General features: G+C 38.2%; 1 long non-coding RNA gene across 3 annotated transcripts in view; it reads left to right on the top strand.

Annotated features, from left to right (window-relative positions):
• The window catches only part of LOC144377269 (uncharacterized), a 528,176-nt gene that overhangs the window by 154,645 nt on the left and 356,886 nt on the right, over nt 1-16,645 (top strand). For all 3 annotated transcript variants that reach the window (XR_013438091.1, XR_013438089.1, XR_013438090.1), the window contains one exon: nt 14,503-14,612. This is a non-coding gene — a long non-coding RNA (uncharacterized LOC144377269). The remainder of the gene's footprint in view (nt 1-14,502; nt 14,613-16,645) is intronic.

Here is a 16,645-nt window from a genome sequence, read left to right on the forward strand (position 1 = left end):
TGAACAAAATAAATCTTGGCCTGAGTTTTCTACTCCATAAAATGGAATTAACAATACAACCAACCTCATAATAAATAAATGATTAATGCAGGTAAAATACTTAAGATCTGACACATTATTAAGTAAGGAAATCGAGTTTAGCAGGGTGATTAAGAACACAGATTGCTAGGATTCAAATCCCAGCTCTGCCACTTACTAGATGGTATAGTTTTGATAACTTAGTCTCTCTAGGTCTGCTTTTCTCCCCTGAAAGTGGGGACAATCATAGTAATTAATATTGTTATATGTGGAGTAAATGAAAATATTTGTAAAGCTCTTAGAAGAGTGCATGTTAAATAAAAGTTAGCTTTTATTATGTGAACCAAGACACCAATTTGCAGCTATAATGCTTGGAGCACATTGAAAAATTCATATTCCTTCTTTTCCTTTCTCCTTTGATACTTATTACTTCTTTTCCTTCTGCAGATTCATTACCTTCTGAATGATACCTCAAAATTCCTCACATTACAGTTTATTTTAAAATCTAAGCACGAGATGATGTAACAGATGCTGTGGTAAATCTCCAGATGCCTGCTCAAAACCGAGAAGCTCATTCCTCTAGCTCCCAGGAGTCCTGACTGCTGTGGTCTTGTGTTTGGCCTCTGGGAATTGCCTGGCCAGAGGGAGCTGCCTTACTCAAGGTCACATCCTTCCCTGAGTAAAACCAACATCCATAGATTAGTCCACGTGAGTTAGGGAAAGCTCTGAAGAATCATTTCAGCCTCAGAACTTCTCCCAAGACTAGACCTCAGTTACAAATGAATCACAGCTTTACCTCTTATGCCCAGATCCCTTTCCCTTGCTCCCACACAGGTGTTGTTCTCATGAGCCACCCCCAAACTTCCTCCACTCAAATCTTCATATTAGAATCCATTTCTAGGGAATCTGACCTAAGATTTACGATGGTTGGTACCAGAAACTGTCCTAGGAAGTAGATCCCAACGTGGGATTCTGGCTCTCCAGTCAGCTGGCTGTGATGAGTTCCCATTCAGTGGTGGTAGATGAAGCATTGACAAATCCTGGCATGTGGTTATAGAGCCATCGCGGAAATTTTTACTAGTGTCGAACTTGGATGAGACACAGATGGAAGGAGGTGCACCTCTGGGTACAGTATTTCAAGTTCCTGAGAGGTTCATGTAGTAGTTATACTACGGACTAGGGAATTATATGGCTCTTGCTAGTTCCCACTGAAGCATTTGAAAAAGATAATGATAGGCTGAGAATGATTACTTAGACCAGTTTAGGTCTAATGGTGAAAGACAGAAAGTTCATGGCAGCATATAAAACTCCTCATCTTGTGCCTGTGGAGAACAGAAAAAGCAGATGATCTAGAATTCATTCTTAATCGTAAGGGTAGCAGAGCACAGGAAAGGCTAAAGTCTGCACCCTGGCTGGTCTGCTGAGCCAAGGCTAGGACTCTGAATGGAAAAAGTGTGACTTTAGGTTTCAGCATGGTGACAACACAGTAGGAAATATTTTGCCCCTGGCTTTCTCTCTGAGCTCTGCAGGCCCACTCCTTCCTGTGATGGGCTAGCACTCCTTCCTTTTTGAAGAAGCAGAAGTATTTGTCTTAGGTGATAAACACGTAGCCCTTGCAGGATTGACCTTCACCAGCTTCCTGGCCAGCAGACCTGTGATTAGGGTCAGCTTACAGCATAACGCAGCAGGGAAAGTGCTAAGAACTATACCTCAAAAACTACAAGGGTTTGCCAACTTACATCAGTTGGAGCCAGGAAAGTATGGCTCCTGTGGGTATAGAATAAGAGTGTGTGTGTGTGTGTGTGTGTAGCGGGGAAACTACCAGGGAATATAAGGGAAGTTTTTTGACGTTGGATCATTCTTATATGATATAGGATCTAACGTCTGGAAAAGACCCAAGAGTTTCATGTTCAAGCAGCTAGAATTGCTCTTAAAACTTGGAGACAGTGATGGTCCACACTGCATGGCACAGAGATGCTAACATCACTATGGCAAATGCACAGAGGAATCAAAACATTCCAAGGAGTGGGAATGCTGGGGTGGAATACTACATAAGTCTGAAAAATCCATCAGCCAATAATATTCCGCCTGAGAATTTAAAGGATTCTTCAATTATCAAAGTGATAAAGAATGCACTAGTGAGAGAAGCCACAGTTAAGGAGTTTGTGTGTTACCTGTCCTCTGAGACAGGGCTGATGGAGGGGGTGTTGTTACAGAATTGGATTCCAATTAATGGGGTTAAGAGGAGCCTGCTATGGGCCCAGTGGTGGTTCTTGCAAGGTATGGCCACTTCTAGAAATTCACAGCAAGTAGAAATGACAGCAGGGGATCCTGACCCATGGAAAGCTGTGGTGGTGACTCATACACAACATAGTCTTTGGGGGGTAAAATAGAAGAGCAGCCCCTGACAGCATTCCTTAAAGTATCAGAGACAGCTGTTCAGGCTTGTGAGGACAGCTGAAGAACTCTCACATTATTTCCAAGGGCTATGTGGTAAGAGTTTTTGTAATGAGGCAGTTCACTGAGAGCCCTCTTAATCTTCCATGTTCCTTAGTCAAACGTCACAATTGCTAGCTTTGCTTCAGGACCTGAGATAGGCTTTAGAGTTGAAACTTAGTGACTGGAGGAGATGCTAAGACAAGTGTGAACATTAATTCTGCTCTTAGTCATTCACCAAAACCATTGATTTGGCAAATAGTCCCTTTCATGTTCCTGAGAAGAAAGAAGGCCAGATGTAGTTCTCATTGCTATAAAATGGCAAACCAAACACATTTATAATCTTACCACCATGGACATGTGAATGTTTAGTTGGGAAAAGATGCATTGGGGAAAGGACATAAACTGAATACTATTAGACACAATAGCATAAGTTGACATTGATTTCTAGGTACTGCCCCAATATCATCATTACCCTGTTATTAAAATAGGGATATAGGGAGGCTAGGTTCTTGTCAAGGTTTGGCTCCAAGTTCTCATCAGTGGTTATTTCCTTTGTTCTTAAATATATAGTTGGAATGAAAACCTGTAGTAATAGGAAGAACTCCCACATTAGTTTCATGGACTTCAGGGTAAAATCCTTTAAAATGAAGAAGACCAGATGGAGGTCACCGAATCTGCCTTATGCCTGCTATCGAGGATAGTAAATAAAAATAATAATACATTCCACTAGAATTACAGAGAATAAAACCAATCTTAAAAGTCCTACTTAATGGAGGGGTGATGATCTCTGCCATATTTCAATTAAATTACTACTCTGGCACTTAAAAAACCTAAGAGAATGATAGTGAATTTCCATATACTGAACCAAGTAGTAATCCCCCGAATCTGCAGTGTCAGGTGTGGTAACCTTACAGTGATTATGTCCTCAGGTATAGTATGTGCCTAATGACTTGGGTTTTTATTTCCCCATGAGAAAGAAGGCCAGTGCAGTTTTCATTCTTATAGAGTGGTAAACTAAATATATTCACCATCTTGTCCTTAGACTGTTTATACTGACTCATCATCTGTCATAGTGCAGTCTAAAGGGAATGCTACTCATTTGGGCCTTCTGTAGAATCCTACATGGGTCCACAATAGTAATGGCATCTTGTTATTTGGAACAGAGGAGAAAAATATGAAGAATTCATGGTTTGAATGTTGTTTGTAATCCTGAAGTTTCAGGTGTTGGAAATTTGTTCTTAGTGTGGCAGTAGGAAGTAGTGAATCTTTAAGAAGTAGGGCCCTAGTGGGAGGTCCTTATGTCATTTGGGGCATGCCAAAGGAAGGGGTTATGGGGCCTGAGTCTCTCTGACTTCCTGTTTGAGATATAATCTCTATCTCAAATATGCATCTCTACCAAGAGGGGCTCTTTCTGGGAGCCTGTGCAATGTTGTTTGGACTTTCAGCTTCTAAACCTATGTGCTAGATAAACTTCTTCTGTTTATAAAGTTAGCCTGCCTCAGAAATTTTGTTATAGTGATGAAAGACCAATGAATATGTATGAGAAGAGATTGGACCTGATATAAGGATCTATATAGATTTATGGGTAGTGGCTATGTTTGGTGGTTTGCCAAGAGCTCAGAGGAATATTAGAGACAAGGTGGTTTGGAAAGTAACAAATCTTTGGGGATGGGCATGAAGTTTGAAGGTCTTTCTATCACTTCAAGGATGCAAAGAACATCTTCTAAGGAAGAGGTGCTGCACAGAATGACTTGCTGTCTATGTCAGCCAGAATGTCATTGGCAACTCTATTGTTGCCACAATGGGCTCATAAACAAATATCCGTATGATAGGAATGGGAAGCTCTGTTGGAGCCCAGGAGCATGGGCTCAACTCATCAATGCTAACCTAGGAATTTGTTGCTGCAGAATGTTTAACCTTCTATCTGTCCAACCTATAGACCAGATATAGCAACATCCCTCAAAACAAGCCAGGCCCTGTAGACCCCTTTCACTTTGAAATGGGGAGCATTCAGCTTAATTGGAACTGATATGATTACAGGTATGGGAATTGCCTTTCTTGATGGCAGAGAATAGATACCACTATCTGAGGCTGATAGAGCATTTCATTCACTGAAACAGGATGCCATGTAACATTGCTTGAGATATGGAGCTCACATGTATCAAACGAGGTGTGGCAGAGGTCACTTGGCCATAGGATCCACTAGTCCTGTATCGTTTACAACTCAGATGGGAAGTGGAGACAGCTTTTTGAAGGTATTTCTGAGGTGCCAATTTGGATGTGATACCGTGCAGGGGTGGAATACCATCCTACATGTTGGTATACTCCCCCTAAATTAATTTACATAGATGTATCCCTAATTGGTCCAACACTTGAGTCTAGGAGCCAAGGGTTAGAAGTAGAAGTATCCTTCCTTATCTTTATTCTAGTGACTTACCTGGGAGAATTTATGTTTTATGGTTTTGAAACTCCAAGCTCTTTAGTTGGGTTTAGAGGCATTCAGAGGCACAACACATCCATCTAGGGACCTGCAGAATCCCATTATAATTGTCAACTCTGCCTGCCGCCAGCCATAATTTACATGAAATCCTTGTTCTGAGAGATTAACATGTAAGGAAATGAGTCATTATCCAAACAAGAGTCATTGATCATAATCTTTAGGAGGGGACAGGGCTGCGTTTATACAATGGAGGCAGATAAGAGTACCCTTGGCACCCAGTGCTCTAGTGGGGGTGCTTCTTGTTCTTTCCTATGCCATTTTGATACTAACTGGACAAGTGTAGTTGTTAGGTTCTGTAAATGGTATATTGATCAGGGACAAGGGCCTGGGTCCCCACTTGATAAGCTGTGGAGGCGCTAGCACGGGGTAGGAGGAGCCTAAAATGGGTAGGAGAAAAACAGAATACAGTGAGTACCAGGTGTGTTTTCATGGCCATCTGCAAGGACAATTTTCATTTGTTTTAAAAACTGTCTTCCTCGGAGTTGCCTTAGGAAAAGACACAAACCAAAAAGGATCCTGTGGGATTCTTTCCTGATGGAATGAACTCATTCTATGAGAACGTGGTTTGTAGAAGCAGGAACTGGTCTCAAGTAACTCTGTGGTACACCCAGGTCCCACTTTAGGACAGAGATACTTATGTCCCCAGGTGTCATCAGTGGTGGCTGTAGACTATTCAAAGCTGAGTTCCTCCTGGGGAAACCCCTTTAGAATAAAGCCATCTCAGCCCAGTTTATATCCTCTCTCTCTCTCTCTCTCTCTCTCTCTCTGTGTACATTCAATGACTGGTTAAGGTATGGAGACAGATGTCTGGCTCCTCTGTCTCAATTTGGGACACCTCTGATGGACCATTCTACCTTCGGAGCCTCCTGTGGAATTGGCAGAGACTAGTACTCCTGCACTATTGTCTAATTTTTCTTTTGTCCAGTCATGATTCATCTATTCTCTTAAAAAGATTATTCCTACTTAATTCCCTTTGTGCAAATCTCTACCTCAAAGTCTGACACCTGCAAAGCCCCAACTACAGCAAATGAATGATATCTGAATCAAATCAAGGGATGCCTGCTGCTCTGGGTTGTTGTGGATTGAGTTTTATTAATTTCAGTTTTTAATAGAGGGACTTTTCCCTGATAATGTCATTGGGTTTTAAGTGTATACCATCTGCATTATAGCATCTCTCTATCCCCTTAATGCACATAAATTAAAGATAGAGAAATCCTTTTAATTCCCAGCTGCAGGAAAAGTTCACTGAGGAAGACATCTTGGTGTGGATTTGCATTTTTCCATGGACTTACTTGGTGGCCATGCCAGCTGTGCTTTTCAGCGGCTTTGAGTTGGCCCAAGTTGTCATTGCCCTCTGGATGCTGTTAGAGAAATATCTGATTCATTGCTGTGTGCCTATTTTACTGGCTGCACATTTCCTCCCAGACTGTTTCATTTAGCTCTTGAATCAAGACTATGAATGAGATATGATACTTCATTAACAGACAGAACAAATGGACCCTCACTCAGTCGAATATCCTGTCAGTGCAACCAGCTAGCAAGTCCAGATCTAACTCCTAAACTCCAGATTCAAAGTCAGATACTGTCTCCAAGTCATGTACTGCCTTATCCCTTCTCCCCTTCATAAGATAGCCACTTCATGGGTATGGATTTATATTTAGGGTCTGGATCATGCCCGAGTGACTCTGTGTTAAGCAGTCACCTACAATGAAGTGGGGTCTCTTGAAAGCCTTTGAGACACTCCACATCCCTCTTCTAACTGACATGAATTTTCTCTAAGTCATAGATGTTGTTTTCTTTTTTCTTTTTTTGGCGAGCAGCTAAATCCTGGTTGGGGAGTTACATCACTGTTCTGGCTAAACTTTTCACTCTCAGATGAGGATACCTAGTAAAATGCTGCTTTATGAGCAGCCATAAATCTGAGTGGAGAAGCTGGGCAAACACTTGCACTCTTCCGTGTTGACTTGCTTGCTTGTTTATTTTCTCCTATAGTATAGTATCATCTGGAAAGTCACCACAGCTAGCCACTATGTGGATTTGTAGTCCTTGACTGGGAAAAGGTTCTTTGGCGACGTCTGATCCTGAAAAGTAATCTTCTTCAGGAAATGTGTACTAAAGAGCTGTTTTTATTCCATGTAATAAGAAAGGAAGAATAAGGAGCCCAGGAGAAAAAAGTAGTTTGGTGACTGATGGACAATGGTCATTATAGACTGAATGCTCAAATAAAAATACTTGCAAACCTTGAAGAGTGGGTTTCTGTATTTTAAATGTGGATTCCAACTTTCCAAATGGGACTGTTTCCAGCTAACCTCTGGACTTTAAAGGGTAGAGTTAAAGAGCAATCGAAGGCACTTGTGTGGTACAGGAAATGAAATGAGACTGGCTAAGGAAATGACAGAATATGCCTTCTGGTGTTTTGCTTTTGAAACAAAAAGTCCTCAGGCATCCATGTAAGAATATTCACTAGCAAATGTGTTGTGGCCAACTATATTTGAGGATGAATTATCGTCAATGTCATTGGTTCCATTTAGAGGGCTCAAGGGGACAGGTAATGAAGCTGGCCCTTTGGAAGATGATACAGGGCAAAAGTCTGGAAAGTCCATGTGATTATTAGCTTACAAAAAAAAAAACCTACTACACCTATGAAATCTTTAAAGAAAGAAATCACTTTGCCATACAACGTCTCCTCCATGCAAGTCAATTCATTTGGCTGGTGAAACTAAACTCAAGAAAGCAGCTAGTGAGACTGATCTCACCAGGATGGCAGACCCCTGTCCATTTTTCAAAACACATTTAGAAAACAGTGATTTTTTTTTACATTTGTCCTGAAAGTGTGATTATTTTTTGTGGCTTCCAAAGGAGATATGATGGAGAAATAGCCCTTGTTAATTCTATACATGGATGTCAACTTCATGCTCTTAAAGTATTTGAAAATTCTATCCATATGCATAGTTGCAACCTGATTTATTTTAAATAGCTTAAAAAATAAAAGTAAAAGCCTTTTCCTTGTTGTCACATTCATTGCATCTTCACTTAAGCACAGTCATCTAAGGAAAAAAAAACAACAAAATAAAAAACCTTTCTTCAACATGATTTCCCTTTTTTCCTTATTTCTATCCGTGATTTATTTCCTTTTGGAAAGTTTCAGGTTTAAATAAAGAATTTTTAAACTAACTAGTTACATGAAAACCTCTTCAAAATAAACAGGCAAAATAATTTTGAGTGTTACTAAAATTTAAACAATCCCTAGAATATACATTTATTGAATCTTTACTTATTAAAGTAAATGAAAATGGAGATGAGGTCTGAGAACTGAGAATGCCAACGAGGCCTTATCAATGACCTTACTTGATTTGCAAATATTAGCAAAACTTAACTGGAGCCATTTCTTATAAATGCTTCTATTAAAGAAAAACCGACTTAGCCAATCAGAAATAGTCAACCATCTAGAGACTCTCAATGGGATAGATTCTGTCAGTAACGTAACTATCTGACTATAACCAATCAAATGTTTTCTTTCCCTCTGTGTTCATACTATAAAAGACTCCCCTTTGCATTCCCTAAACCCCTTCTTGTTTGGAACTGCCCAATTCACGAATTGTTGTTTACTGAAATAAGCTCTCAGTTTTCTAAAAGCTCTCAGTTCCTAAAAGGAACAAACCAAATGAAGGACTCACTGTCAGGATTCATTCTCCATCAGTCATTTCTTATCTTCTTTCTCTATATTTTATCTCCTTTCAGAATGGCTTTTCCTACTTTTCCAGGTCATATGGTAAAAACCACCGTTGTTGAAAAGTCTCCACTTAGGTTTTTAGAACGACCTTCAGTATTGATGGAGAATACTTACATCGTAAAACTTGCAATTCTCTGACTCAAATTGGGTCACGGATCACCCTGGACCAATCAACTGAGGCTGTGTCATGGGGTGACATTATAAGAACTAGACTATCAGAAGCCCAACCATGTGGGTGTTTAAATGACGAGAAGGCAGTTCTCAAGAAAGGGTGACTGGAGGGTCTTTGGATGAAACTGTGTAGTCAGAAAAGGTAGATGTCTATAAAAAATAATAATGCCAGTTTGTATATTTATTGCAGAAATGTTTTTAACAATTATTATATGAGAAATTTTGGCAATAAACTAGTTCTGGCAAGCTATCTTCTATGGGCCAAATCCGGCCCATGGCCTGTTTTTGTAATCATTCTTGAGTGACATTTAAAAATGAGTGTTTAAAAAAATGCAAAACGAATCATATGTAGCCAACAAAGCCTAAAATATGTGTTATCTGCCCTTTATAGCAAGTTTGCCGACCTTGCTCTCTGGCATGCTGGGTGAGCATGCAGGCTCTGCCTCTGGTTCCCTGGGTCATCACTTTGGCTGAGTCTTCTAGGGGATTTAAGACACTTTACAAAACCAATCTATTTTATCACTCATAAAATAGAAACAATAATAATGCCTATTTTATGGCGTTATCATGCATAGGAAATTAATGAATACATGTAGTAATTTGGAATAATGATTGCTAGTAGTTAAGTATGTTAAATATTATTATGTCAGATCACAAGTTCCAGACACATTTATCTGTATAAATATGTTAAAAATATTCACATATAATATCCCCTGTTTCTATTTGTCAATGAATATATGAATAAATATTACATATAAATAAATATGTACATATGTAAATATATTTACATGTATGTATGTGTCACATACATATATGAGTATTTTGTCAATATAATTGTCCATGAGGTAATACGGAGAAAGTCCATAATGCAATGATTTGGGAAAGAATTAATTTTTAAAAAAGAAAATTTATACATATATATATGCACATATATACATACATGCATAGTTATATACATATATATGTAAGGTTTGAAGCAGGACATAGCTGTATTTAGATGTGATTAGATTTAAAACTAATAGCTCATAGCAGACCAAATGATACAAATATGATATTGTCCTAACAGTTATTCCCTCATTCAAATACAGAATTTTTTTTCGAATACTCAATGGGAACATTCCTGTTGTGGCAATACTAGTGTTTCAACATTGAGTTTACAACATTTACGAAATTCCATGGATGCCTCTTGAAATGTTCATAGTTTTCATTCAACATCATAGCAAAATATAAATATCTGAGTTTGGATTAAAATCTACATGAATGCAATGATCTACTATATATACATGTGTTTTCTCCAGAAACGGTTCCCATTCAACCTCTCCCCTCTCTTTCATTCACATTCTCTCTCCTCCTCTCTCAATCTGCATAAGTCTAGGTACACACTCTACACAACATGTAAGAGAAAAATTTAGAGGCACAATCTATATTTATCTGTAACCATATTTTATATCACATACTGTCTAAAAAATCACCCTTGTAATATTTTTATCAGAAATAAAATCTAGCGGTGAAAAAATATATCTTGCTGACTTTATGGTACTTCATTTAACACATACAGTATAAAGGCCCATTTGGAAAAGATCTTTCTGAAAAAGGGGTTATCTCATCAATCAAGCACTTCCTGTGTGTGTATTGTAAATAATAAATGTATGCCACATGTGTAGCTGGAAGAACGCTGGAAAAAAACTCTACAGGCGTATGGAGGAAATACAGCTAAAATAAGTTCACCCAACTCAGTTCATTCCACTCAGCAAAATCTGGGCAAGCCAGATTCATCAATATTGATTTCAGGTTTCATCAGCAGGGATTTTTGAACAAGACTCTTTTCGTTACATTTTCCATTTGACATTTCTCATTAGACTCAAAGCTTTCACTGTGTATGAGTCTTTTCATGTAATTCAAAACCGAGTTCATCAAGAAACCTTCCCAACATAAAGGAACAGTAGACCCGTTTGCTGCTTGAAGAAGTAAATTTGTATGTTTTGACAGTCTTCATATGTCAATCCAGAATCCCTGCTTCTTCTTTATCCTGTTTTTTAGAGTAAATATATCGATCTCTCTCTCTCTCTCTCTCTCTCTCTCTCTATATATATATATATATATATATATATATATATATATATATTACTGTATATATAATATATAATGTATAAGTATATAGCTATATATAGAGATAGTATATGTATACTCCATCACATAGAAAGGTCATGTCTCCTTGTCAGAGCAGTATTGGGGATCTCAACAGGAACATTTTGGAGGATGGTTCTGCTAACTTTTTTTTTAATTGTTCTAATTAGTTATACATGACAGTAGAATGCATTTAACACATCATACATAAATGGAGTATAACTTCTCATTCTTCTGGTTGTACACAATGTAGAATCACACTAGCTGTGTAATCATATATGTATATAGGGTAATGATGTCTGATTCATTCCACTATCTTTCCTACCCACAAACCCCCTCCCCTCCCTTCACTCCCCTCTGCCTAATCCAAAGTACTTATGTTTTTCCCTGCTTTATTGTGAATTAGCATCCACATATTAGAGAAAACATCTGGCCTTTGGTTTTTTGAGATTGACTTATTTTGCTTAGCATGATATTCTCTAACTTTATCCATTTGCCTGCCAATGTCATAATTTCATTTTTCTCTAAGGCTAAGTAATATTCCATTGTGTATATGTACCACATTTTCTTTATCCATTCATCTGTTGAAGGGCATCTAGGTTGGTTCCATAGTTTGGCTATTGTGAATTGAGCTGCTGTAAACATTAGTGTGGCTGTGTCCCTGTAGTATGCTGATTTTAAGTCCTCTGGGTTTGAACTGAGGAGTAGGATAGCTGGGTCAAATGGTGGTTCCATTCCAAGTTTTCTGAGGAATCTCCATGCTTTCCAGAGTGGTAGCACCAGTTTTCAGTCCCATCAGTAATATATGAGTGTACCTTTACCCCTACATTCTTGCTCACACTTATTGTTGCTTGTATTCTTGATAATTGTCATTCTGACAGGAATGAGATGAAATCTCAGTGTAGTTTCAATTTGCATTTCTCCAAGTGTTAGAGATGTTGAACATTTTTTCATATATTTGTTGATTGATTATATTTCTTCTGTGAAGTGTCTGTTCAGTTCCTTTCTTTTAGCTTTTTTTTATTTTTTTTAATTTTTATTTATTTTTTTATTGTTAGTCGTTCAAAACATTACACAGTTCTTAATACCAGAATGCTCTAGGTAGTGCTTTTGAGTGAGGAACCTCATTCCATCTCAAGGACTGGGAACATCCAATCTGTTAATGGCTCTCCCATGTCCATGGATGAAGAACAAATCACAAGGTACTCTTGTGTGTGGGGACGAGTGCAGAGCATCAGATTATGTGTGTTCATCTTCTTGTAAGTCTTCATTGCTGTTGGGCTTATACCCAGAATAAGTCTAACAGAAGAAACAGTGTGGTAAATCAAGAGACTTAACTTCTTAAAGTATATGAATATTTTAAAATGTGCTTAATGTAACAGCAACTTCTAGGTTCACAGCTCTTTATCCCCGTTATAAATAGGTATGTTGAACACTCATCCTCCATGGATGTAGGGGCAGGCACTTAATTCAAACCAGGCCAAGTAGATTCTTCTCCTGAAAATCTGGATGGTCAGGAGCCTAGGGATCCTTGGAGCCAAGTTAGGAGTAAATTAGCTCCTTGTAGAGAACGGTACAGTTATAGAGAATCTAGGGATGTCTTAGTAGCTGTCTTTCTCAATAACTTTGGTTCCAATAAATTACTACTCTTCTTCTTAAATTAATTAGAATTTATTTCTGTTTCTTGCAACCAAGGCATCAATAGCAGATGCAAGACTATCAGAGATAAAAACACATACGAGATAACCAGATTTTAATTTTAATGTGCATGTTGAGAATGCAAAGGATAGGGTGACTGGGAAATACTGGTGAATGAAAAAGTATGGTGTAGCACATAGAACTGGATCTAGTTCTTTTGTAGAACTGTGCCAGTAGTAATATTTTAAAGTTATCATTTGCTGAAATTTATGATTTACTTCATGTAAAGGAGAAAATTCAGCTCTGTAGTTCCTTAACATTCCTAAATCATTTTTAAAAAATTTGTTGCTGAAACATAAAAACATAAATATTACACACACTTTAAGTAGTACCATGTGATATTTGGGTACATGTATACATTGTATAATGGTCACAGCAAGGTAAACATGCATTTCTTCAAAATTCCGGATCATTCTGAATCAGCAATGTCAACTCTTCTGTTGGGTTGATTCCCTGCTCTGCATGCTGGTGGACCCAGGTCCTTCCTTTTGTTCAGGAAGCAGGAGGGGAGAGAAGTACAAGAACTAGGCTAACTCTTATGCAGCTATTAGGAAAATCTCGGTATGCTATCAAGATTTTTGTTTTCCAAAAGTGAGTATTCATTTCCTTCACTTCTATTGTACTTTTTTATGAGATGTGATTGTATGAAGTATTCTGATGTTAAGGCTTGCATCTTACTCTCCTGTTTCCCTGTGCCAAGTGGTTCTTGGCACACTGTGGGTATACATTGAGAGTTTGTGGAACAAATGAATGTACACGAAAATACAAATCCTCGAACTTCAATTTATATATTACTAGAGGTCCTGAAAGTTTTATGACAACAGAATTTATGTTTGTTGAATCAGAATTTAAATATATTAATGTCAGGTGTTACATAAAAGAGTTTCATATGAACTATTTTTTGTTAGAGACGATTATCTCCAACTTATACTGCTGAGAGTCTGAGTTGCCATGTAACAAATTTGCTTAAGCCAAGGTTCAAGGGAAAACACTTCTTAGTATAAACAATGGAACTTATCTGAATGTGATTGTAGACCTCAGGTTAGTGCTTGCCAAAAATTAAAGTAGGAAATTCAGAATAGCAAGGGAGGGAAGAGACTCATCCAGCAGGAGAATATCTCACAGGGATTTATTGATCAGTTAACAATCTGTATCACAAGCCAGATGGGAAGAATGCCAGTGTTCCTTTTATTTTTCATCTTATATATTTGTAGATATGCATGAGATGTTTGATAAAATGTTTTAAATCTTAAAGCAGAATGAAAAAGCTTTTACATTAGATCATGTATATTTTTGACATGTAAAATAGAGTTGCCACCCTTAGTTTTACTTATCAGATTGGACTAGGACATCTTTTTTTCTAATATTGGATTCTTATTTATTGTATTTTCTTTCAGAATAAAAATAAATGTCTTTAAGTGTGAAATAAAGGTTTCCCTTTGAATCTTTTTTTTTAAATTAAGGCACTATTCAAACATATACTACTTTTAAAATATATTAAAATTCATTTCACGCTTTTTAATAATAAAAGGTTTATTTGACTATAGTGGCTGATAAGTACCAGTGAAGGGGTATTTTGACAGGGCATTTTAATTCCAATGTTATTCAATGAGTTAAAAATGGAAAGTTGTGTTTTTTTGGACACCCTAAATGGAAATGTTGCCTATTTCCACAGAACTTTCAGAATGCACAATGTTTTCCCACCCCCATAGAAACATGAACTTTTGGGAGCACTTCTACACTTACTCCTTTTTATACAGTTTTTTTTTTAAAGACTTCATGCCTAAAAGTAATTAATGACCTCTTTTTGTGAAAGGATGAGACAGACAGAGTGATGGGGCCACACAACCTGCTGTGACCTGGAGATTGCTGTAACAACCCATTGAGAGCCAGTGCAGAGATGGACCTTATTGCTTTTGAAAGATGGTAAGTACAAGGTTCACAGATCCCTGGGCAGAGTTTGGATAACCTTCCCTACTCCTGTGCTAAAAGTTAAATTAAGATAAAAGAGTGACCTTTGCAAGAATCATTTTTATCATCTGCAAATTGAATAATTGTGTTAGTTTCCTCGTGATTACCACAATGAGGATATGCCGTAAACTGGGCAGCTAAATAACAGAAATTAATCCTCATAATGCCAGAGACTGGAAGTTGAAATCAAGGTGTCAGTAAGAGAATATTTCATATTTTTCTCTTTGTGCCTGGTGTCATTCTCCCCTTTTCTCCACATTGTCTTGGTATAGACACAGTAATCAGATTAAGGGCTTATCCTTCTCCAGCATGACCTCATCTTAACTCATCACATCTGCAAGTAAGGTCTCACTTTGAGATATTGGGGATTAGGATAACTTTTTTTTTTTTTAGAAATATAATTCAATCCACAACAGTAATTGTTTGAAATAATTATTTTAAAGAGAAATGCCTCTATTATTTTTCCAATTATGGAAGGAGACTTGCTTGATTTATGCCCTAGAGTCTAGGAGAAATATTTCCCTCTGATGTACTCTGGAAGTTTCCCTTTGGGAGAGAGGAGTTTGGTAATGTACTACATGTACCTGCCCCAAGTTAAACCCATCCTCTGGAATCCTGGACATTGGCATTGTACAGAGCATTATAGGACATTCAGTCCTGGGTTTTTTATTCTTATTTAGGTTCTGAGTCTCTTATCAGGCAAGAATTTATGAGGTGCTTAGTTATCATGCACAGGAAAGCTAGGATGCTCTCCTTGATGTGGTGGTGAGAGGGGTAGACCCTTTCATATCTACCCTCCCTCTGCACAACTTGAGGCACATCCATAATCCTAGGAACAGAATTAGCCAAAGAGTTTCTTAGTAATTTAGACAAATGAGCCCTCTTCCCTCCCTGACCTGCTGAATCAGAATCTTGAGGGCAGGAATCCAGACTGTGAACAAGCTTCCCAGGTGCCTCTTTCTGCTAAGTAAGGTTTGACAACCTGTTTATTAAGAACTTCATGGAGCATAATTGGAAAACCTCTGACCTAGTCCATATTTGAAAATGAAGAAATGGACAGCCAGACAGAGGAAGCTAGTTGGGCAGAAAAGGCTGGCTAAGAGCAGAGCCTGTCTCTGCCATGCCCTCCAGCTCCTGGCATTCCTCTGGCCTCTAACCTCTCTGCAAGGTCAATGCCAGAGGCAGCTCTGTATTTTGTAGCAGAGTTGGGGAGAAAGTGTATCTTTGAACTCTTCCAGAAAGTTTCCCTCACATTACATTTCAATTAAAGGTATTTATTTTTTTTTATTTTGAGGGTGAAAAATAAATCCATTACTCATGTTTTCACCTAATAGAACAGCATATTCCCAGGGGTCAGCATTTAGACAACTTGTAAAAATGGATCTCCAAAAGCTAATGGTTTTGATGGGGGAGGTAAGGATTTGGGTTCTAAGTTTTTTTTCTTTTAACTAATGGCTCAATAACAGGACTTAAGTCATTTGGGACTAAAAGGAATTTCCAATGATGAAGGAGTATCTTAATAAGAAATGAGTGGGATAGTGCTGTAACCCCGAAATCTTGGCGCTTTTAGCCTCGTAAACCTGCCGAAGTTCATGAAAACAGCCTTTGTGCCTTGTCTGGCTCCATGTGTGAGAAGGATTCCAGATTTCTCATGAACCCTAGTGGCTGGGGTGATGGATCCCATCGTGTGAGGTGACACACACCAGGTCTTGGAACTGCCTGTAAGTGAATTTTCCCCTTAATGTTCCATGTTGAATCCTGAGCAGGCAAAGTGAAGGTAACTTTTCCTCCCCACCATCAATTGGATGGTTGATAAAGGCACGCCGGGGAGTTGCAGTGGATTAGAGTAGAGGGAGCTCATTTCCATGATTTGCAGTGGATTAGAGCTCATTTCCATTAAATGTGGGTATAACTTAAGTTGGTAGGAGAAGGTAGAAGTATGACAGGGGCCTCAAACCTCATCATTTTAAACTGATGGGATCCTCACT

The sequence above is a fragment of the Ictidomys tridecemlineatus genome, chromosome 4 (assembly GCF_052094955.1).
Source record: "Ictidomys tridecemlineatus isolate mIctTri1 chromosome 4, mIctTri1.hap1, whole genome shotgun sequence".
Lineage (NCBI taxonomy): Eukaryota > Metazoa > Chordata > Mammalia > Rodentia > Sciuridae > Ictidomys > Ictidomys tridecemlineatus.